This window comes from Hylobates moloch, unplaced genomic scaffold (assembly GCF_009828535.3).
Source record: "Hylobates moloch isolate HMO894 unplaced genomic scaffold, HMol_V3 SCAFFOLD_6, whole genome shotgun sequence".
Classification (NCBI taxonomy): domain Eukaryota; kingdom Metazoa; phylum Chordata; class Mammalia; order Primates; family Hylobatidae; genus Hylobates; species Hylobates moloch.
Window position 1 is genome coordinate 32,420,748 of NW_026652281.1, and position 24,576 is coordinate 32,445,323.

A 24,576-nucleotide genomic window follows, 5' to 3' on the forward strand; every position below is an offset into this window, starting at 1 on the left:
CTGATACCTAATCATAGGACAATAGAACACTTCTCTTCTTCCAACATAAAAACAGAGTTTGAAGAGGACAGAACAAGCATCAGAACCAAACACAGCTATGGCAGGGATGCTGGAATTATAAGATCAGGAATTTAAAACAACTGTGATTAACATGCTAAGGGCTCTAAGGGATGAGAAGACAGCAGTAACAGATGGGAAGTACAAGCAGAGAGATCTAAGAAAGAACCAAAAGAAATGCTAGAGACCAAAAAAAAAAAAAAACACTGTAACAGAAATCAAGAATGCCGTTGAATGGACAAAACTCAGGAAAGAACCTTTGAGCTTGAAAATATCTCAACAGAAAACTCCAAAACTGAAAAGCAAAGAAAAACAAAACAAAACAAAACAAAACAAAACACCCAGGAGGAAATGTGGGACAACTACAAAAGGTATAAAATATGTGTGATAAAAATTCTAGAAGAAGAAAGAGAAAAGAACAGGAAAAAAATGTAAAGCAATAATGACTAAAAATGTCCTCAGATTAATGACAGATATGAAACCATAGATCCGGGAAGCTCACAGAGCACCAAACGAGATAAATGCCAAAGAAACTACACTTAAGGATACCATCTTCAAATTACAAAAAATCAAAGATAAAGACAAATCCTGAAAGATGCCGAAGGGGGGAAAAAAACACCTTACTTACAGAGGAGCAAAGATAATTATATCCAATTTTTCCTCAGAAACAGTGCAAGCAAAAAGGGTGGAGCGATGGGTACAAAAAATATGTATGTAGAAAAAATGTATAAGACCTACTGTTTGATGGCACAACAAGGACACTACAGTCAATAATAATTTAACTGTACATTTTAAAATAACTAAAATAATATAATTTGATTATTTGTAACACAAGGGATAAATGCTTGAGGGGATAGATATCCCATTCTCCGTGATGTGATAATTACACATTGTATGCCTGTACCAAAACATCACAAGTACCCCATAAATATATACACCTACTATGTATCCACAAAAATTAAAAATACAAAAAGAGTAGAGTAAAATATTTAGTGTTGAGGAAAAAACCCACCAACCTAAAATTCTGTGTCCTTTGAAATCACCCTTTAAAAGTGAAGAAGAAAGCCAGGCATGGTGCTCACATACGTGTAATCCCAGATACTCCGGAGGACTGCTTGAGCCCAGGAGTTGAAGACCAACCTGGGCCACATAGCGAGACTGTGTTTATTTTAAAAAGTGAAGGAGAAATAAGTATCTTCTGAGGCAAATAAAAATCAAGAAAATTGTACGCTAGTGGACCTGCCTCACAAGAAATGTCTTTTAAAGTTCTTTAAAAGATGTTAAAGGAGATAGGTCAGAAACTCAGATCTACATAAAGAGGGAGCATTAGGGAAAGAATACATAATGGTAAAATAACTTTGTTTCATTCTTAATTGATCTAACAGATCCAAATCATTATTATTTTGAACAAACAGACTTTTTAGATACAGTATCAAAGCTACAGTCCATAAAAGAAAGAACTGACAAGCTGGACTTCATTAAATTAAAAACAAAAAATCTATACTGGGAAGACACTGTTAAGAGAATAAAAAGACAAGCCAAAGATGACTGGGAAAGAATATCTGCAAATGACATGTCTGATATAAAGGAATGTTATCCAAAATATACAAAGAACTCTTAAAACTCAACAATAAGAAAACACAGCTTAAAAGTGAGCCAAAGACCTAAACAGATACCTCATCAAAGAAGTTACACAGATGCCAAATAAATATATAAAAAGACGCTCCACACCGTATGTCAGTAGAGAAAACCAAATTAAAACAAAAATGAGAAACTACTACACACTTACTAAAATGGCCAAAATCTAGAACACTGACACCACCAAATGCTGGTGAGGATGTGGAGCAACAAGAACCCTCATTTCAATGTTAGTGGAAATGCAAAAAGATACAACCACCATGGAAGACAGTTTGGCAATTTCTCACAAAACTAAACATGCTGTTACCATACAATCCAGCAAACATGTTCCTTGGTATTTATCCAAAGGAGTTGGACACTTACATGTATACAGAAATTTGTACATGGAAGGTACAGCAGCTTTATTTATACTTAGCAAAACTGGAAAGCAATCAAGATGTCTTTCAGTAGGTAAATGAATAAATAAACTGTGGTACGTTCAGAAAAGAGATTATTTAGTACTAAAAATAAATGAGCTATCGATGTATGAAAAGACACGGAGAATTTAAATACATACTACTAAGTGAAAGAAGCAAACCTGAAAAGACTTCACACTGTATGATTCCAGCTATATGATACTTCTGAAAATGTAAAATAGTAGCGTAGAGGATTTTCAGTGTAGTAGAAATTATGCATTATGATACTACAGTGGTGGGTATATTGTCATTATACACTTGTCCAAATCCAAGAAATGTATGACACCAAAAGTGAACCCTAACACTTCTTCAGTGATAATCATATAGGTTCATCTATTGTGACAAACATATCACTCTAATGGGGATACTGATAATTGGATAGGCTATGCATGCATAGGGGAAGGGAATATACGGGGGATCTCTATACCTTCCTATCAGTTTTACTGTGAACCTAACACTGCTCTAAAAAATACAGTCTATTATTTTTTAATAAATAAGGTATGGTCATTCTACTAAAAATGACTTCCATAACAACCAATTATGTTAATACAATGTTTGCTGTTCTTTATAGTATTAGGCAAAGTGAAGAGACTGGCTGCTAAAGGTGAACACCTATAAAAGGCATACAAAAAGGGAAAAACCAAAATGTACTTAAAAATTAAGCTTGCTCTTCAGCTGTAACTAATATTAAGGTCTTTCTCCTTAAGAGTATAAAGTACATTCCTGAGTATAACTTAAGGCTATAAACTGAGGTTTAAAAAAAATGAAAATTATGTGTAAAGTGTGTATAAATGTAGAAAAATTATCAAAATAATCAAGACTGCATATGTGTAAGTGAGAGGAGAGAGCAGGGAGGGTACCTCAGTGGTTGTAAAGCCTTCCAGGTAATAACCACAAGGAAAGCATCCATAGCTCTGGGCTAAACTGACTTGTGAATCTGCACTTAATGTTTCTACTTCTCCTACTGACTCAATATATAACCTAGGCAAGTCATGTAATTTCCCTGTACTTCTTTATGTGAACTGGATTCTACTTAAAGGGTAACTGGCTATTTCACAGGGAACTACACTTTAATCTGCACTTTACTGCAGTGTCAGAAAGGTGAAAAAAGTGGCAGAATCCTTTCATGAATTTTCTATTTCAAAGAAAATAAAATTCTGGGGCCAGGCACGGTGGCTCACACCTGTAATCCCAGCATGTAGGGAGGCTGAGGCAGATGGATCACTTGTGCTCAGTTTGAGACCAGCCTGGGCAACATAGTGAGAACCTGTCTCTACAAAAAATAAAATAAAATAAAAATTAGCCAGGCTTGGTGGCACTCAAGTCCCAGCTACTCAGGAGGCTGAGGTGGGTGAATCACTTGAGCCCAGGAGGTAGAGGTTGCAATGAGCCAAGATCACGCCACTGCATTCTGGCCTGGGCAACAGGGTGAGATCGTATCTCCAAAAAATAATTCTGTTTTCAACTCTACTTATAATTTGGCAAGAAACAGAAAAAAAGTACTGTAATTTCATGTATTGTTTGCATAAAATATTAATACAATGACATTTTGCAAAGTAAAAAATGTTATCCTAGGTGTTAAGTTCTTACTAAGTCTTCAAAGCACACTACCACCAAATGGATGCTGAATGAATGAAATGAACTTTACGGTCTCTTCCAAAACTCAAGATTCTATGATTGTAATGTAGGCTATGAAAATTTGATGAGGCAACCCCACATTAAAAAATGCCAAAACGGTTTACTTTAGAAAAATATTTTAAATATTTATCGGACAGAAACACTAAACTTTCTTGATTATATACTTCTGATATAAATTACTGAAAATCTGTAATAAGAAAATACTTACAAAGTTGTTATTTGTATGTAAGCACATATTGAAAGATAGGAATACATACACTGCAATGCTCCTAAGCTTAATTTAGTAAATCATACATCACATTAAAACAATATCCATTATTTTTTAGGTTTTATTCAGTGTCTTCCTGATAAATCTGAAAATTGGCAATATGATGTCCTTTATATATGAAGATAAAGATTCATCATTTAGAATATACTATATTAGTTATTTTTCCAATTGCCATCTAGACTGTGAAAAGCCATTCATACATACATATTTAGTATTTCTGTGACTAACAGCATAAGAGATGTTTGAACATAAGCACGTACTGCATACAGCCTTAAATAATAAACATTTTTCTTTTTTTAAAAAAAAGCACCAGTAAAACATCAACTCCATAATCCTGAAAATCTTTAATATCATGTGATAATCATCTAAATTAACCAAAGTAGGAATCATCACAGAGTTAACAGATTTGATTATTACTTTTGGTTAACATATTTATTTTTCCATAAGTTATTGGGGTACAGGTGATATTTGGTTACATAAGTTCTTTAGTGGAGATTTGTGAGATTTTGGTGCACCCATCACCGAAGCAGTATACACTGCACCATATTTGAGGTCTTTTATCCCTCACCTCCCTCCCTCTCTTCACCCCAAGTCCTCAAAGTCCACTGTATCATTCTAATGCCTCTGTGTCCTCATAGCTTAGCTCCCACAAAACAGTGAGAACACACAATGGCTGGTTTTCCATTCTTGAGTTACTTCACTTAGAATAATAGTTTCCACTCGATGGTTGATGGGCATTTATTTGGGTTGGTTCCATGACTTTGCAATTGTGAATTGTGCTGCTATAAACATGTGTGTGTGCAATCATCTTTTTCAAAGACCTTGTCTTTGAGCTCTAAATTTCTTTCTTATAATTATTCAATTCTATTGTTGAGACTTTCCAGAGCATTTCACATTTCTCTAAGTTTGTCCAAAGTTTCCTGAATTTTTGATTGTTTTTTCTTTAAAGTATCTATTTCCTTGAGTATTTCTCCCTTCACTTCTTGTATTGTTTTTTGGATTCCCTTGCATTGGGCTTCACCTTTCTCTGGTTCCTCCCTGATTACCTAAATAACTCACCTCCTGAATTCTTTTTCAGGTAAATCAGGGATTTCTTCTTGGTTTGGATCCATTGCTGGTGAAGTAGTGTGATTTTTTGGGGAGTGTTAAAGAGCCTTGTTTTGTCATATTACCAGAGTTGGTTTTCTGGTTCCTTCTCATTTAGGTAGGCTCTGTCCGAGGGAAGGTCTAGGGCTGAAGGCTGCTGTTCAGATTCTTTCGTCCCACAGGGTGTTCCCTTGATGTAGTAGTGCTCTCTCCATTTTCCTATGGACGTGGCTTCCTGTGAGCCACACTGCAGTGATTACTGTCTCTCTTCCGGGTCTAGCCACCCATTGAGTCTACCCGGCTCCAGGCTGGTATTGGGGGTTGTCTGCACAATATCACATCCTGTGATGTGAACCATGTATGGGTCTCTTCTCCATAGATATAAGCACCTGTTCCAGCAGAGGTAGCCGGGGGGTGGGGAGATGGGGGGTTGTTCAACTGACTCTGTGAGGGTTCTTAGCTTTGGTGGTTTAATGCTCTATTTTAGTGCTGGTTGGCCTCCTGCCAGGAGGTGGCGCTTTCTAGAAAGCATCAGCTGTAGTAGTGAAGAGAAGGACCAGCAGTAGGCAGGGGCTTAGAACTCCCAAGATTATATCCCCTTTGTCTTCCGCTACTAGGGTGGGTACGGAAGGACCATCAGGTGGGGGCAGGGCTAGGTATGTCTGAGCTCAGACTCTCCTTGGGTGGGTCTTGCTGTGGCTGCTGTTGGGGATTGGGGTGAGATTCCCAGGTCACTAGAGCTGTGTACCTAGGAGGATTATGGCTGCCTCTGCTGAGTCATGCAGGTTGTCAGGGAAGTGGGGGAAAGCTGGTAGTCACAGGCGTCACCCAGCTCTTAACGCAAACCAAAGGGCCAGTCTCACTCCCACCCAGCCCCCCAAGGGCCCCAAGTCTGTTTCCAGGTGGTGGGTGAGACAGACTTGAAAACTTGCCCCAGGCTATCTGCCGCCCAGTTGCAAAAGAAAAGGGCTTCCTTCTTCTCCCACCTGTTGAGTGTGCACACCAGATTTGTGTCCTCCCCCGAGTTCTGGCCAGAAGGCTTCTCGCCCCATTCAAATTGTTACAAAGTTCAGTTAGAGATTTACTTCTCTCTGTGGAGTTTTGCCCCCTGCTCCTCTGGCCACCCTCCTGATGGATCCCTGTGGTGTCATGCAGGAATGGCCTGCTAGGGGACCCAGCGAGCTCCAGGGCCTTTCTGCTGCTTCCTCTACCCCTATATTTCGTTCAGCCCTCTAAATGGACTCAGCTGTAGTTAAGGTCAGAAACTTCTCCCGCAGACAGACCTTCAGCTTCTCCAGTGGATGTGTGTTTGGGAGAGGAGGGTCTCCCTTTCCTATTTCTGCAGTTGGGGCACTCACAGTATTGGGGTATCTCCTGGGTCCTGCAGGAGCAGTCTGCTTCCTTCAGAGGGTCTGTGGGTCCTCCGGGATTGCTGGTTTGTTCTTAGAGTCAATCTGGAGCTAAAATTCACAATGCAAACCACCACACGCTGCTCTGTCTGGAGCTGCAACCCAGTCCTGCCTCTCATCTGCCATTATCTCGCAAGAGCAAGTTTTTTAATACTAGAAAGTAATATTATAGCTCTGTATGTATAAGATTATTTATCCATGAACTTATTCTCCTTGATAACAGCTGCAAGTGGTAAATATTTTTTCAAATATGTATCAATACAATTATTCTAAATTCTCTGAATATGAATGCTTTTAAAATGTTCATCTGTACTATATATTATTAATAAAAACAAGGACAATAGACTGACTTGCCCACCATCTATGTAGCTATGTACGTTTATCCTGGCATATCTGTGTAGCTTTCACTGAGATCAGTTTTCGTAATGCATAGTCTCAAATTCAGAGGAATTCTTTGCTTATTATAACATTTCCTAATATTGACTCAATAAGCCTACCACTCTAAAGGGCCAGAAGTTATAATAGGACTTTTAAAGTAGAGTGCTAAGTATCCGAATACAAAAACAAAATGAAAATGCTTGAAATTGTATTTGTAGCTTAATTAGTCCAAGTTGGGCAGACTCCCCAAGCGAGCCACATGATCATGATGCAACTTTGTATTGCAGTCAGCAGCCCCTGCAAATATACTTTATTTTGACAGAATCTACTTTGATTCTGTTTATTATTAAACAGATTCTGACCCTCACTTACTTGACTGGCTGTCCCTCACAAGAAGAAGTATACATAATTTTTAACACACAGAGGCAAATCTCATTGAAAAATGCATTACGTTACAAAAATATATTTTCTTTAAGTTGAAAAAAATTTAAACCAATTTCCCCCACAGAACTAATGTTATGAGCAGTAGTAAGATTTCCAGACTAGTTTATAAAATTTAACGTGAGATTTTATTTAATGTGTTCTTAGCTGAACAACAGAACACTTTTGACCTCTTAATTCTAGGTAGCTGGGGACCATCAGGAACAGGCATAGCAAAAGGGCAGTGTTTATTATTACCGTTAATAGTACCAGGGGTAATAATATCAGCCGCCACTTATGGAACACCCACCATGTCTTAAGGATTGTAATAAATGCTTTACCTAGTTGGCTTCATTTAATTTCCATAACTACTCTATGAGATAGGTATTATTATTTTCATTTTACAGGTTAAAAAATGGGTTTTTGAAAAACTAAGTGATTTGGCTAAGGTGACATAGATTAGAAGTGGTAGGGTCCCAGGACTCACACTTAGGACCACATAACTTCCAAAGTCCATGCTGTCTACCACTATGCTACACTGCCAGGCTTCAAAATACCCACCTTCCTTCCCACGGCCAAAATTCCCAATCCTTCAACAAAAGCAATCCCAGCTATATAATAGGAGAAACCATTCTGATCTAATTGACACGATATAAATGAATCTTGCAAGAAGTACTGTTTTCATCAAGTAAAAAAAAAAGAAGGCAAGTTAACCAACTGAATTCAATTATGGTATATTAGGTAGTGAAATAAAAGGAGAGCAGTTTTCAATGGGAAACTTAAGCCCTACTTAAGAAGACATCTATACTGCCTGACTGCATTTTTTCTTTTTCAGAAATACCACTACGCCATTCAGTGTGATTCTGAGAGACTCATCAATCATGTGGCCTTCCTTCCACAAGCCCTAGTAGGCATGAGAACCAAGCAGGGCCAGTACTTTTTCCCTGCAAATTACTAATTACCATTGGGGAAAACAAGTCACTCATACTTATTTGATATCTGGAACTATAAGAATGATACACATCTGCACACAGGCAGTCCATGGAGAAGCCCTGTCAGAAAATAAAGCCAACACAGAGGAAAGCAAAACCGAAGCATGCAGAGACAAAATTGTGTGGTGCTGGAACCCCTGGATTCTGCCATGGCTGAGGCTAGAGATTCACCTCTTGTTTCATTGTAGCTATTTGAGCCAATCAATTTCCTATTTTGATTAAGTTAATCTGTGTTAAGTCTCTAGTGCCAGCACTCAAAAGAGCCCTCACTTACAAAACTCTTGAGGTCATGTTTTCTAGGCAGTGCTTTTGGAAGTTCTTTTCTTTACCCATTTCAACACCCACAGATATGGTACAAACAAGAGGGAAAATGAAGACAATTTCAATTTCAGATCAAGAATGACTAGCGAATGCTAAATACAGACATTTACGAATGGTGTTGGGAAAGTTAAAGAAAGTATTGATAAATATATTTTCCTACTTGGAATATATACCAAAACCTGGAAATAGCATGATTCTATCATCCATAAACTCATATTTTCACTCATGTTTGACAGAAAATCACAATGTTATAATGTCAGAACTGTGGAAAGTTACATAAGGCAACAGGGTGTAAAATGTAGAAAAGTGCTTATTATAAATAAAATATATAGTTCCAGCAAATTTGGTAATATGTTTAATTTGACTTTTAAAAATACATATTTTACATGACTTAAATATTCACTTAAAGTGTGTTTCCCAACTTGTACTCTATCAATTTAAATTATTCTGAAACTAAACATGTAGCTATCTCAAAGTTTTATAGAACTTAAGGTTTGAGTTTTCATTCTTATCTTTCAGGATTAGTATTTCAGCTTAAAGTTGTTAGTTGCTTTCCTTGTTAATAATATTTCAGGTACAAAAGTTATATGTAACTAAAATATAAATAAGAGGTATTCCTCAAAACATGGTAGCAATACTTTACAATCCCAACTCAAAATGATTCAGCATTAAACAGAGAACTCTTGGTTGCCAATGACAGAAAATCTAACCCAAACTGGCATAGGCAAAAAGGCAGTGTAATGGGCCATGGAACTGAAACTGTAGGATTAGAAATAGTTTTAGAAATAGCTGGATATTTATCAAACTATAAAATATGGTAGCGATTTCTGTACATACATGTACCACTTAGTTGTATTGAAATGCACATACAATTATTTTGTATATCAGTAGAATTCCACAACATAAATACACTTTCACTGCTATCTGTTCCTCCGTATATTAATTAATCATATATTTTAGCTGCATATTTAACTTTCAAACAGCTCCTAATTATAAAAGTTTCATAACATTTTCTACTAGGTATATATTTAGGCCTCAAAATATACCATCAGGACTCAGTTTCTCTCCCTCCATCCTCTCAGTCCTACTTTTTGATGTTTTGGTCTTCTCAGCTCTATGTGATGTGTGAGGCTGTGGTGCTTGAAGCTGCAATAGCTATCTTTCAGTGGAGGTACCCTGATATATACTCATCCAATCTCAACCAATCACTTTGTTGAAGGAGATAAAGCGTGCTGATTGCTTAGGCATAGGTCACATACATCACTTCTGAAGTGGTGGAGGTAGCTCTACTCTAAGAGCAGGAAAGAGAAAGATTCTTCACAGAAAAATGAAGGGAGGTTTTTCAGAAGGTCAGGAGTACATGCCTAGTACAAATTATCTCCTTTCATCGTAAAGATAATATTAATAAACAGCAATAACTAAAAATATGCTTTCTTTTCATTTTGCTAAAATATATGAACAATTTCTTGAAAATAGTAGTTCATTAGATTTTCATTACTGTTTTCTTCTGACGCCATGACTTAAATAAACTTTTATTTCCTCTTTCTTAAATTCCCATTACAGTGTTAACTGAAATTTAGGGTTTTGGCAGCTGTGGCTATAAAAAAGTAATCATAATAAGATATTGCCAAACAGCTAGGGATTAAGACCAATTTTTCCAAGAGAATTGTACTAGTCCAGTTCTTGGTCACAAAGAATCAAAGTGATTTCTGGTTATTAAGTTAAGCAGGAAACAATTCAGATGGCACACAAAATGAAGCTGAAGAAACACACTTGGGAAACAAGACGGCACTAAAGGAGGTTAGGAAGCCAGAACTGCAACCAAAATCATGCTGAAAAAAAAGCCTAGGAAGCCTCTGCTGAGAATGTGGCACCACCACCACTGCTGGTACCAGTATCTCCACTGGTATGAGACACTGGATGCTGCTCTAGCCACTAGAGGCTGAGGTGGGAGGACTGCTTGAGCCCAGGAGTTGGAAACCACTAGAAGAATAAATTCTAAACTGTCGCTACTTCTTTGCATCAGTTTTCCTAGATGTGAAGTCTCATGCAGAGATTTCCAACTGGTTGATGGAAACTCTAGCTGTCACACAAGGTCATATGCCCCAAACTCTAGCTGTCACAGGAGTTAGGAGAGGAACTATCTGCCTCACTTTGGCTTCCACAGAGGGAAGTGGAACCTAAGGCACTCAGAATAAACCCTTACATACAATGAGCCATCAACAAATTTTTTATTCTTGTAAAACATTGTTTAAGGAATTACGTGGCAAATGTTGTTTTCACAGTGATATTATGTGTCTGATAGCACAATCTTCATTAATAACAAACATATGGGCTGGGTGCAGTGGCTCATGCCTATAATCCCAGAACTTTGGAAGGCCAACGTGGGTGAATTGCTTGAGCTCACGAGTTCACGACTAGCCTGGGCAACATGGAGAAACCCCCTCTCTACAAAAAATACAAAGATTAGTCAAGTGTGGTGGGGTGCACCTGTAGTCTCAGCTACTTGGGGGGCTGAGGTGGGAGGATTGCTTGAGCTGGGAGGTGGAAGCTGAGCCAAGATCGTGCCACTGCACTCCAACCTGGAAGATGATAGAGCCAGACCTTGTCACAAAAAAAAAAAAAAAAAAAAAAAAAGAGAGAGAAAGAAAGAGAAGGAAGGAAGGAAGGAAGGGGAAAGAAGAAAGACAAAAACCATGTGCTCACTTACTTCAATAGCATATATACTAAAATTGGAAAGACACAGGGAAGATTAGCATGGTCCCTGCACAAATTCGTGAAGTGTTCAATTTTTTAAAAAATAAAATAACTATTAAAAAGAAACACAAGATATTCCTAATATCACACAATTGTTGGGAGAACACAGGCAAAAACTGATTACTCTAAATCAAACTTATTGGCTCTAATTCTAGCAAAAAAAAATTCCATGCCCGCCACCCCCCAGTGTATTCTGCCTGTAGAACATACTTTAAGTGGACTTGATAAGGCAGAAACAATAAACCTAAGAGGTAATCAAAGCTTGTCCCTTAGGAGTTGATCATGACAAGTCATAGACAAGTTATTTTCCTCTCCATCAGGAGTGCTAATTGGTCAAATAAAATCAGTTACTAACTGCAAAGTAGCTACCAATGTTCATCTAGGTTAGTTTCCATTATAGCTACTGGAAACTAACAGAGTAAACCTTCTGTTGTAAACTGACATAATGATGTTTTAGGTCACCCCTAAAGATTCCTGTCCAGATCTGAATCTATATACTTGAAAAAGAAAAACTGTCACTTGGTTCTTATATTACCAAACTGCTTCTGTGATTACAGGGTAAAGTCCCTTATTATTCTCACAGAATTCTACCCAAGACACATGGCTATAACTTAAATAAAATAAAGTGTAAGGTATAAAGAAAGTATTTTAAAAAACACTGTTTACAACATAAAGTTATTTAAGTATAAATACTTGGAATTCAGCAATTTTATTTAAAAAAATATTTGGTTAAAAAAAAGAATTTAATTACCATACTATGCTTTCTCAACTCAGTTAAACACAAATTATATTCATTTCCAAATTTCTGCTGGATATTTAAATTAGAATATACTACAAATATATTACATGTAAATGTTAATATATGAAGTAATTTAGAGAATGTTAAAACATGAAGTAATTTAGAGATCATTTAACCTACTTTGTAGCAGTAGTCCAAATCACTCTTCCTTGTTACAGCCATATATAGATAGGTTGCTGGTTTTTTTTTTTTACATCAATATCTTTACACTAAAATATCTTCAGAAATTAATACTATTTACCAATCCATCAAATATGGTAGCAAACTCTATACATATGTATACCATTCCATTATATTTAAATGCATATACAATTATTATTTTGCATATAAATAGAATTTACAAAACAAATACACTGCCACTGCTATCTATTCCTTTGTATGTTCATTAATTTATCATACATTTTAGCTAAACATTTAGCTTTCAGATAGTTCCTAATTATAAGTTTCATAACATTTCATTTATTCTACAGCATTAGGAGCTAAAAAGGGTCTAATATCTTCAGGAAGAAAACACTTTCTGGGGTCTCTTTTGAACACATGTATTCCTATCACGTTTTTAAAGTTTTTCGTTTTGATTTTTAGAAACTTGACTCATTTGTCTATTATTATTATTATTATTATTATTATTATTATTATTTTTCACTTTAGGATATACACTGAGTAGTACTCAATAAATAATGATTTGATTAAAAGTGCCATAAGAAACAAAACACTCAGCTTCCTAATACTTGAAATTATTACATATTTCTAGTTATTTTTAAAGCAAAAAGGAGAGGACAATAATGGAAAAGTATATATGTTGTGCGCCTATGATGCATTACTGGCTACAGTGCTTAATAAGTCTAGTGGAATCACTAATAGTTTTTCCCCCAGTTAAAATTCATTATGCTGCTAAGGAAGAACAACTCTAATTTAAAGGCCAAGGACACAACTGATGCACTAAATGGGAAAAGCTACAGTTGTTAATTTATTCGGTCATTTCTTCAACAAATATTTCTTGAGCTCCCTTCTCCAGTCCTATAACCAGTGGGACCCCTACTCTCTAGAAGCGAACATTAGAAGGCACAGGGAGAATGACAAATACATTATTACAAATGTGACAAGTGCTGTGAAGAGAAGGTATAAAGTAGAACTCAGCCAGTTCAGGTCAAGGTAAACTTCCTTCAGAAGATTACATCTGATAACTGAACAGTTAGGTGGGAGGAGTTGAGGAAGGCAGAGAGTGTTCGCCAGTTAAAGGACAGAACCTGCAAAAACCCAGAGAAGAAGGAGAATACTAACTGTATTTCATGAAATGAAAAAAGTGCTTATAGCTAGAAAGGAGAGGTAGAATTCTGTAAATATAAAGTTAGGGATATGAGACTATCAGAAGGTAATGGGAAAGCTGTTAAGTATGGAAGTGAAACAAATTTACAGCAGAAGCTGTATTGGAATAGGCTAAAGACAATGAAAATAAACAATTTGTTTAAAAAGTTTGACTGTGGGGTGAGAAACAGAGTTGCAGCTGAACCAAGAAGTTGATTAATCTGTTACCTTCATTTGATGCTTGGATTTATTGGAACATGTTTAAAGGTTGACAGTAAAAAGCATACAGGGAGAAAGATAATGAAGATGGAGGAAAGAAAAATTCCTCAGATGATTAAAAGGGGTGGAACCCAGACCTCAGGAAATCATAGGTAACCATTAGCCCAATGTGTTATTTTCTCCAAAAATGCTTGATGGCAGTAAAGTCAGGTAACATTCATCCAGGGTCAGAGTTCTTGCTGGTTGGTACAGAGAAGACTAATGGGAAAAGAACTTGCATACACTGAAATGAGAGTAAAGTGATTAGAGTCTAAGATAAGAAGATAATGAAAATAGTAAGGGTCTAATAAAGATATCTCAATGTAGTCAGAGGAGGAAGTAATCAGAGGCAAGATGTCTGTATTTGTTATTTAACAGTTGTAAAATTTGTAATGAAGGCTCAAAACATGGCTCTTTGTTGATAGAGTTCAACACAAGAGCTAAGGAGGTCAAGGAATTTTTCTACCAGAAATGCCCTCTTTGCATAGGACCCTTGTCCTTTTGCTTTGTTTTGTTCTCAGAGAACTCCATGCAATAAGACAGAATGGAAGTCCTCTCTACTTCCCCACCCTAACTCCCACCCATTCCCACAAACTTTAAAACGCCAAGGAAAAAGCAGGGTGGGATCGGAGAAAAAGGAAATCCAAAAAACAGACTGCTTGACCCTGTTTTTGTTTTTTCAAGCTTTTTTGTAATACAGAGACTCCTTTGTTCAATCAATATCTTACACAGAAATACAAATGGTAAAACAGAAAAGTATAGCTGCTCTGCTAGAAGTAGGACCTGAGGTTCTGTTAAATGCCCCTTGTCTTTGTCCTTCCCACATACTTATATCTAGAAGACACCTAGGACTCAGAGCACAACTGACCATTTTTGTTCAAACTGAACAAAAAAGTAAAAATTCTATGCTTTCTTAAGACACACATTCTAGTTTGGGTCATTCTGGATCACATAGGTTAAGACAATATAAAGATCTACGTGCACAAAGCTCTAAGAAATAACGAAGAAACTTTACTTGTATCTCCCTTTCTATACTTAGCAGTAGGACTTGTTCATCTTTGGAAAGAAACCTGTTATGTGCCAAAACCTTTATCACACATTTTGTATAACTGCCTTCTATTCTTTCAAAATTCTTGTCAGGAAGTTATTCTCATTTTGCAAAATAGGAAGTTAAGGCCCAGAGAAGTCAAGTAACTTGCCTACAGTCACAAAGTTAATAAGTGAAGCAAAATAGGAAGTTAAGGCCCAGAGAAGTCAAGTAACTTGCCTACAGTCACAAAGTTAATTCAAAGCTGATTTAAAAGCCCCAAAATCGATTATATTACATTGCCTCCAAGATTCATGAATTTAACAATGTTCCTCTACCACCATTTATATATAAAATCTTCTGGCTAAAATCCCATAAAATGTTTTCTCGTATATACTATTAAAAACAGCTCAACCCTACAGAATTATCCTGTAACTGTTTTAGATTAATAGGGCATAACAGAGGCATTCTAACAGATCTCTCCTGAATCTGTTTTCTTTTGGTAAATAACTCCACTGCTACTGGAGTACAAGTTGACACTGCTTTTTTAGGTTTGGTATTCATTATATCTTAATTCTACACCAACATTGATGATACTGTACCCTAGGAGTCAGTGTTAACCAATATTATCAACCCAGAAAGGCTGGACGGAGGTGAAATTGCAACTATAAAAAATATGTCTATAAAGAAGTAACAAAAGTCATAGAAACAAATATTTGAAGAAAACAGTCACTAAACAATAGGATCATGAGAAAAAGAAGCCCAAATCAATTCAACTTATTGTAAAGCTGATTTTAATCAAGACCTTCAGAGAAAAAAAAAAAGGTCAGATATATAGTTAAGAAAAATAAAGAAAATGTAAATACATAATTAGGGAGTGAATACAAAAGGACTGACATGCTGGATAAAAAAAAAAGAGAGACAGAACTAAGGACCACATAGAAATGTCTGTCCTTTTTCTACATGTTATTATGGTAATAAATACATCTATTGGTCTTCCAGAAACGAAGTGGGATCCATAAAACTTCTTTCACTGGTCATTAATAGTATTTGTTCCCCAAAGCATCATGACCTCAGTAATTTAGTATTTGGAATTCGAGAACAACATAGTTAACTGGATTATTAACCCTTAATGGGAGACTGATTAAAATAATTAAAATCCACACAAAATCCAAAAGTTATTTATATTTTGTTTAAAATAACACCAGTATGCTCTGTAGTGCATGGAAACATAATCTCAAAAACATCCTACCCCATTTCTAATAAGCACTAATTTTATTCATGTATAGCCTGCCACCAAATATACTTGAATATGGTCACAGTAGAGACATTTCCTAAGGGCAACAAAGGAACTGCTTCGTTAATTATCAGCTATCTAGGTAACCCAAAACTAAATGTAAAATTTATATTTATACATTCATTCAAAAAGTATTTATTAAATGGTTACTCTGGCAGTGTGCTAAGTGCAGTGAATATATTGGTGAACAAAACAGAAATGGTCTATTTCTTTAAAATATAAAGAAACGGCATTCTCTCAGAACACAAAGAAAGTTACAAGTTTAAATTAAATACTACTTTGAAGATTTCTATTAATTTCAAGGAGGCCTATAATTCACTTTCATAAGGATATGGGTTATTTCACTCCTCTTAACAGTCCCTTGGATACCTGAAAGATATGTTTAAAATAAAAACAAGATTGAATTTCATTTTAATGAGTCTATGTAGTCATTGAAATTCTAGGGCATGAGCTAGCTAAACCCAGATTTTCAAAACTACTTCAGGCATTTACATTTTTCTCAAGGAGTCTGCTAAGATCTTTAGGTTTTAGATCTTCTAGAAACATTTTTCTTTCAGTTCTGGCATCATCCTTGGTCTCCCCTATAAATATTAACATTTCATATTTTGACTAAGTCAATATAATATTAGATACTACATGCCCATGGTAATTTATTTCTAGGTTCTCTGGTGAGTCAATGGCCTCTCTCATCAACAATCTCTTTATGATCATTGTATTAGTCTGTACTCACATTGCTATGAAGAAATACCCATGACTGGGTAATTTGCAAAGGAAAGTGGTTTCACTGACTCACAGTTCTGCATTGCTGGGGAGGCCTCAGGAAACTTACAATCATGGCAGAAGGCAAAGGAGAAGCAAGCACCTTCTTCACATGGCGGCAGGATGGAGTGAGTGCAAGCAGGGGAAATGCCAGATGCTTAAAAAACTATCAGATCTCTTGAGACTCACTATCATAAGGACAGCATGGGGGAAACTGCCCGCGTGATCCAATTACATTTACTTGGTCCCGCCCTTGACACGTGAGGATTATGGGGATTACAATTAAAGATGAGATTTTGGGTGAGGAGACACAGCCAAACCATATCAATCATGTATTTATTATTTTCTGGACAATCTGATTTTTTCCACTTGGAGATAGAATTTTAATCCCTTTTTACTTGGCTTTCTAATTTCTTAATATTTGTATATGTCAACATTCCCTTAAACCTCCCCAAATAGATTGCTTTCCTCTTAATTGATAATCTTAGTGTTTTCTCTAGAATACTGTTTTGCTTCTCTAAATTTTATTAATATCTGAGAAATATTCTAAATTTCTCAGCAACAAAGTTTCTTCTTTGATTTCTCACTTTAATGTATCAATTTTTAATCACCTCAACTGACTTTTTTTTGCCCACTCTCAAAACAGCTGAGCTCCCCGACACCCATCCCCCACACCTCTTCCCCATTTCAGTAAACAATACTACCAATCATTACATAAACCGGAAACCTATTGTTCTTAATTTCTCTCCTCTTTCTCTTTCACCTCCGTCCCTGCCTTGCATCCATAACCTTAATATTAAATAGTAGCCTAGAGCTGGAGTGCTATCAGTTCTTAGACTAAAGAAACTTTTTGTTGTTGTTGTTGTTGCCTCAGTGCCTGTATACATTCAATTGTCTGCTTGAATAATGCGCCTCCCTCCTCTTAATAGACCTAGTTGTTTCTCTTCTGTGGGTCTCAATTTCAATGTCATCTCCTCAGAGATCACTACCCCTAAAATAGTTTGCTAATAGTATCAATCATCTCCTTGTTCTTGTCCTTCACATGACATATTTCAACTGGCAACTACATAATTTGCCTGTTTACCTGTTTTTGTTCATATATATCTCCCCTAAGAGAATATAAACTCCATGGGGGCACGAGCTATGTCTATCCTACTCTTTATCTCCAGCTCGAAACATGCCTGGCACATATTAGATGTTTAGTAAATATTTACGAATAAATGAATATAGTAGAAAGTTTAAAGAAATGCTGAGATGTTGGCCAATTTTATAATATCCTACTACTGTGATAAGCAAGATCACAGTGCCAGAAGTTAAAGATCACTTTCTTAAATTAAAAAACCTTCCTTCTCATTTTCCTCTTGATTAGATCAAATGGTTCCACCATGATTTATAACAGTGATTCTCAAAGTACGGTCCTTGGACCAGAAGCATCCTGCACATTTCAAAATAATAGTTCTCTAAAAATATTTGTAGAATTCAACAAAACAGACTTCCTATTATTTCCTTCTTCATGTGGATTTTTCTGATTAACCATGTTTCATACTTTTTAAAAAAATCTATGACTCAAAACTCAGTAGCAATAATGTAGATAGGTTTAAACTACTCTGATCTCTGCTAATTTCTTTCATACTAGATGTAAAACACTAGCTCAGCTTTAATTTACATTGTATCAGTATTTCACATAACTTCAGAAGATAGAAGACATAAAGCATAATCTTGGTCAATAATAAGAACACTGGTAAACAAACACCCCAAAAGCATAAATGTCAGCATTTAGAATTCACATATTGAGTATCAACTGACCATACATTCACATACCACTTCCAGATATCTCAATGTAATCCAACAGAGAAGTACACTAGTGAAATAAAATAGATTTCTAATTAAAATGAAAGTACAGCAAGAATAATAAAGACTTTTTTATTTTATATTTTTTGGAGACAGGGTTTCACCCTGTCGCCCAGGCTGAAGTACAGTGGCACAATCTCAGCTCATTGCAGCTTCAACCTACGAGGCTCAAGGGATTCTCTCACCTCAGCCCACCAAGTAGGTGGAACTACAAGTGTGTGTCATCATGCCCGGGTAATTTTTGTAGAAACAGGGTTTCACCACGTTGTCCAGGCTGGTCTCGAACTACTAAGCTCAGGCAATCTGCCCGCCTCAGCCTCCCAAAGTGCTGGGATGAGAGACATGAGCCACCACACATGGCTAATAAAGACGTTTAAAATAAGCATTTCCTCATTTTCTCCTAAAAATTACAACAAAAAATTCATTAAAATGGTAAGAATTAAAATGTAGTCAATAGCTGATATACTACAATATATGTGATCCCCCTAAATGATCCCAAGTCAAAAAAAATTGATTTTATAAAAATAGTTTTAAGAATACATTTTTTTAGTTAGGGAATTTATTTTTTTTAAATTTTGGTTTCACTAAATTCGTTTTGCAAATATTGAAGGTCACAAAAAGAGAAAAACGTATAATTTCTTAAACATTTAGAATGAATTGCTAATAGAAAATTTCACAATAAATTGTATTGTCTAGGCAACTATTATCAAAAATACGAGACACTAAAATTATGTATGAAAAACAAATCCATTATTCCAAGACTAATATAGGAAAAAAATCAAATTAGAAAAAATATCCACTTCTCTTATACTCCATTTCAGTGGCCTAGGACCTAAACAAAAGATAAATGAATAACTTAACTGAAAACAGAATTTAGTGAACATATTTTAAAACATATCCTAAGCAAGGGATCAGTGACAATTACAAATTTAGATATACTATTGCTAATTTGTATTAAACCATATCCATCAAAGTTTCTATAAACCTGAATGTACCTATTATTCCATTCAAAAATGTTTTATACATATAACTGAAAATGTACAGAGGTAACCTAAGTGTCTCTAAGTGTATACAACAGATACAATCAATTATTAACCCTAAATTCAAAAATTTCAGTATTGACTGTCCAAAGATATGGAAAGCTCTCAAAAACCTAAAATCCTATATTTTACAGTAAGCTTTAACACTGAGTAATAATCTTTTTAATATCAAGAATAACAACAACAAAAAACCTCAATTCATCCCAGCCCTCCTTTCAAGTTATTTTATTTCTGTCCATGGAAATAGCATTCTGCTTGCTACACTCTTCTTCCCTTTATTTTCTATAGAAAACTGCCATCTCATCCAATCATTTTCCCCAAGAAATGTCTTGTAGATTTGAGCTTTCTACTTCATTCCTCCTACTACTACCTTTTCCTGCCTCAATATTACTTCAATCTTTCATGGTTACCATCACACTGACCTTCCAGTTGATAAAACTGATATAATTTTTATCAAGTCATCCTGCTCAAGAAATCTATAAAAGCATTCTGGTGCCTATCCCATAAAAACTACCTGGTTTGTAAGGACCGCTTCAATCCAGGCCCAGGTTACTAACTGAAATTAATTCCCATTGTATACCTTCTACTCTCCTTAGGCCATTCCTTATGCTCTGTGCCAGGTCTTTTAAGCTTCCTTCTTGTTCCTTCCATTGTGGAACAGCTCTTCTGCCCACCACCTACCCATAACCTTCAATGTCTCATTTCTTCCATATGCTTTGAATCAAGCCCATTCCACACAGGCTCATGGGTATTTACAAATGGAAAGAGTACCAGGCCAAAGTCAGGAAACCTGTGTTCTTAGTCTGGTTCTGACATTATCCAGTAGTCTAACTCTGGGCAGATTTTTGAGTTAAACAGCTAGTCCAGACTTTCGTTTCCTCATCAATAAAATGAGATATTAAATTAGATTATTTCTAAAATCTGTTTTAAAATTATTTAACTCCCGGAACACTTATAGCCTTAATACTTTATCACTTAATTGTACATTAAAGGTTTTATGTGTATTGAATCTTATTTATTAGTTTATAAACTTCCTGAAAAGTTACATATGGTATGTTTTATATTTTTGCAAACTCAGCAAGCATGACACAGTGTTTGATAACATAATGGTTATCTTTCAGGTATTTTACCTATGGAATCATAAAATTACATGGGTAAACATGGGGCCAGAAGCATGATGTATTACATTTTAAAACAAGCTTATTTTGTATTCCTTTAACAAAGAGCATCTGAAATCCCTAAGTCTCTGGTTCAGGTATATTATTAAATAACATGTATCTAATGTAATTGAATAATTAAGCTATACAATGTTATATTTTCTTAACATTTTGGAATGGAAGATGTTTATATGAATACATTCTAGTGGCCATCTGCATCAACTACAGCTAACCACTTCTGAGAATAAATCAGGGCATTAACCTCTGTGCTAAAACCTTATTATAAACCAACTTTCCTTAATGCTACTAAGAAAAGCAGAGTCAACTAACTTCAAAAGGCCCATTTAGGTTAGAAAGTAAACTTGGCCTGAGATGATATATCTCCTGACGCTGTAATATTAAGTGCTTCTTAGGAATTAGAATAGTGAATGTTTTTAGGGACATGAAGTCAAATAGGGGGCATCATCCCCATTATTATAGTTATGAACACATTTTTAAAATTATAAATATTTACACATGTACATTTGCATAACCAAGATACATTTTTGGTGTCTTCAGGGGCTTTATTGTACTTTATTATGTGTTAATTTCATAGTCATTTTATAATAACTGCAAATATGTAATGTAATCATGTACTTTAGAACAATTTTATAAAGTAAGTTTTGTTTAAGGCTTAAATCTTACTAATTAATCACAGAATCTTAAGAAGTGGGAAAGAACCTAGAATCACAGGTCTAACACAATGTTTGTTACATAGCAGAGGCTCAATAAATAAATATTTATCTAAGCGATCTCGTAATACTAATGAGAAAAAAAGAAGACAATCCAAAATGAAGTGGTTTCTATCTCAACTCTATCGTTCATTTAAGCAGTTGGCGCATTTTCACCTTACTTTCCTTATGTCTAACTTGCTTTATCTATCATACAGCTATATATCTAAACATTAGGAAAATGAATATTTATTTCTTTTACAGGCACAAAACACACAAGAGCCCAAATAAATCTCGAGTATAGCGTGTACCATTCTGAACCCTATCTTTTTAAGTTAGGGTACATGCTCATATTATCTGAGTAAAAGAATAATAAAGGCATGTATGCAGGTTTATTTGTTCAGATAATAAACGTTTATTAAGCACCCACTATGTGCTGTGTAAATTCCAAAAGGAAAAGTATGAATAAACAAACAAAACTCAGTATGAAGTGGGATGAGAGATACATATACAAATGAAAGCATGTTCAAAGTGAAATGGCCACTTAGTACTGAGGAAGGTTTGGGCAAACAAGGTGGCATATAAGTTTTAAAGGATTGATAGATTTTTCCAGATGCAAAGGTAAGGGAGAAGAGAAGGGACAAAATATGCAAAGGAGAAGAAAATGATGCTTGAAAATCTTTGAACAATTGAATACAAAAGGTTCCTAGGATGACTATGGGAAAGTGGGATGAAAAGAAACTAGTAGAGTAGGCAGAGATTCGATCCTACAAAGTCACATTATTCTGCAATGGGGTGGGGGGGTCACTTAGACATTTTAAGCAGGAAAGTATATCAGAACTTTGTTTTAGAAAAATGACACTAGGTTGGAAGAGGAAGACTCTGAAAGCAGGAAGATAAATTAGGAGAATAATGCAGCTCCTTAGATGGAGATAATAAAAGCTTCTGTTAAAACAATGAACATGAAAAGATACTAATGCAAAGAGCATTTACATTTACATGTATTTTAAACATATGAAGACGAGAGGAGAGAGAAAAATATAGCTGTCTCTTTCTTTCCTTTCTCAAAACCCATTCCAAATGTCCCAGCTTATTTCTGGTCCACCCAATACCATCAATCCCTCCCAAGTTTCCCATCTCTGTTAAGACCCTTTGTCCATTGGATCCCTGTCTTAATCACCACTCTGAGGCTCTTCCAACACAATAGTACATGTTCTAGAACATGCTACCAGTCAGTAGCACTGTGACTACCTTTGCAAGCCCATCCAGGAGCCTCAGCTTGACTGCACCCCCAAAAGATTGTTTCCTGCTTGCCCAGCAACTACAGATCAACTCTGGCCCCAGCAGATTGTACCTTCTCTAACAAGGTCTGAACTCTAACTCTGGGGAAGGACCCTCTTCCAAGTTGTTCTTTCCTTAAATACTCTCCTCCTTCAGGCCTAGTATGTTTGTTACAGTTCTCTTTACACTTTTATAGTTACTCACATATCATAGCTTTGTCATTCTTTATATTAAACTTTCCCTGTTTAAAATTACTTTGTGATTTCTGTCTCCTTATTAGATTTAGGGAGATAGCGACAACAATCATAAGAAATAACATGAGAACCAGTAACTAGGAAATTTTAAAAAAATAATAATTAAATGAGAAAATGAAAGTAAGCCACCCATTAAGAGTACAACCTTATAGGACCCTCAACATCAGAAAACAGAATTTAAGACTTTAAAATATGAATTTTATATACATGATAAAGTAAAACATATAGGAAAATAACCATTAATAACATGAACTTAGGGACTTTAAAATGAAGACATACAAAATTAGAGGACTTGGAATAATAGTGGTAAACCCACATCTCAGACGTTAGGTTAAATGTTTTAGATTCTACTTGTAAAAGCCTAAAGCAGAACAGTGAATAAGTCCAGGCAAGGCACGGTGGCTCACACCTGTAATCCCAACACTTTGGGAGGCCGAGGAGAGTGGATCACTTGAAGCCAGGAATTCCAGTCCAGCCTAGTCAGCCTGGCAAACCCCATCTCTACTAAAAATAGAAAAAAAATCAGCTGGGCATGGTGGCACATGCCTGTAATCCCAGCTACTCAGGAGGCTGAGGCATGAGAATTGCTTGAATCTTGTAGGTGGAGGTTGCAGAGAACCAAGATCACGCCACTGCACTCCAGCCTGGGAGACAGAGACAATCTATCTAAACAAACAAACAAACAGTGAATAAGTCCAAAAAGCCAACAAGGTGAATGTGAGATTCAAGCTCAGAACATTTTTTTCCTAAATTGTGGTAAAATATACATAACATAAAATTTGCCAAATTAACCATTTTCAATATACAGTTCTGTGGCAACAAGTACATTCATATTGTTGTGCAACCATCACCACCATCCATCTCCAGACTTTTTCATCTTCTTTAACTGAAACTCTGTACCCATTAAACAATAACTCCCTGCTTCTCATTCCCCCTGGCCTCTAGCAACTACCATTCTACTTTGTCTCTATGAATTTGACTGCTCTATGTACCTCATAAAATAAAATCATACAACATTTTGTCCTTTTGTGACTGGCTCATTTTACTTAGCGGAATGTCTTCAAGTTTTATCCATGTTGCAGCATATGGCAGAATTTCATTCCTTTTTACGACCGAATAATATCCCATTGCATGTATATACCATATTTTGCTTATCCATGCATCTGCCAATAAATACTTGGGTTGCCTCCACCTTTCGGCTATTGTGAATTCTGCTGCTACAAACATGGGTGTATAAATATCTGAGTCCCTGCTATTCTTTTGAATATACACCCAGAAGTAGCAATGCTAGGTCATATGGTAATTCTATGTATAATTTTTTATGAACTGCTATATTGTTTTCCAGAGTGGCTATACAATTTTACATTCATTCCCACCGGCAACGTACAAGGATACTCATTATTCTTTTCATGCTGCCAT

The 24,576-nt window shown here is 35.8% G+C and overlaps 1 protein-coding gene and 1 pseudogene across 5 annotated transcripts in view; one reads left to right on the plus strand and one right to left on the minus strand.

The window, feature by feature from the left end:
• COMMD10 (COMM domain containing 10) overlaps window positions 1–24,576 on the minus strand; it is a 355,799-nt gene that overhangs the window by 238,257 nt on the left and 92,966 nt on the right. The window lies entirely within an intron of this gene.
• LOC116472030 (U6 spliceosomal RNA) lies at window positions 11,361–11,458 on the plus strand (annotated as a pseudogene).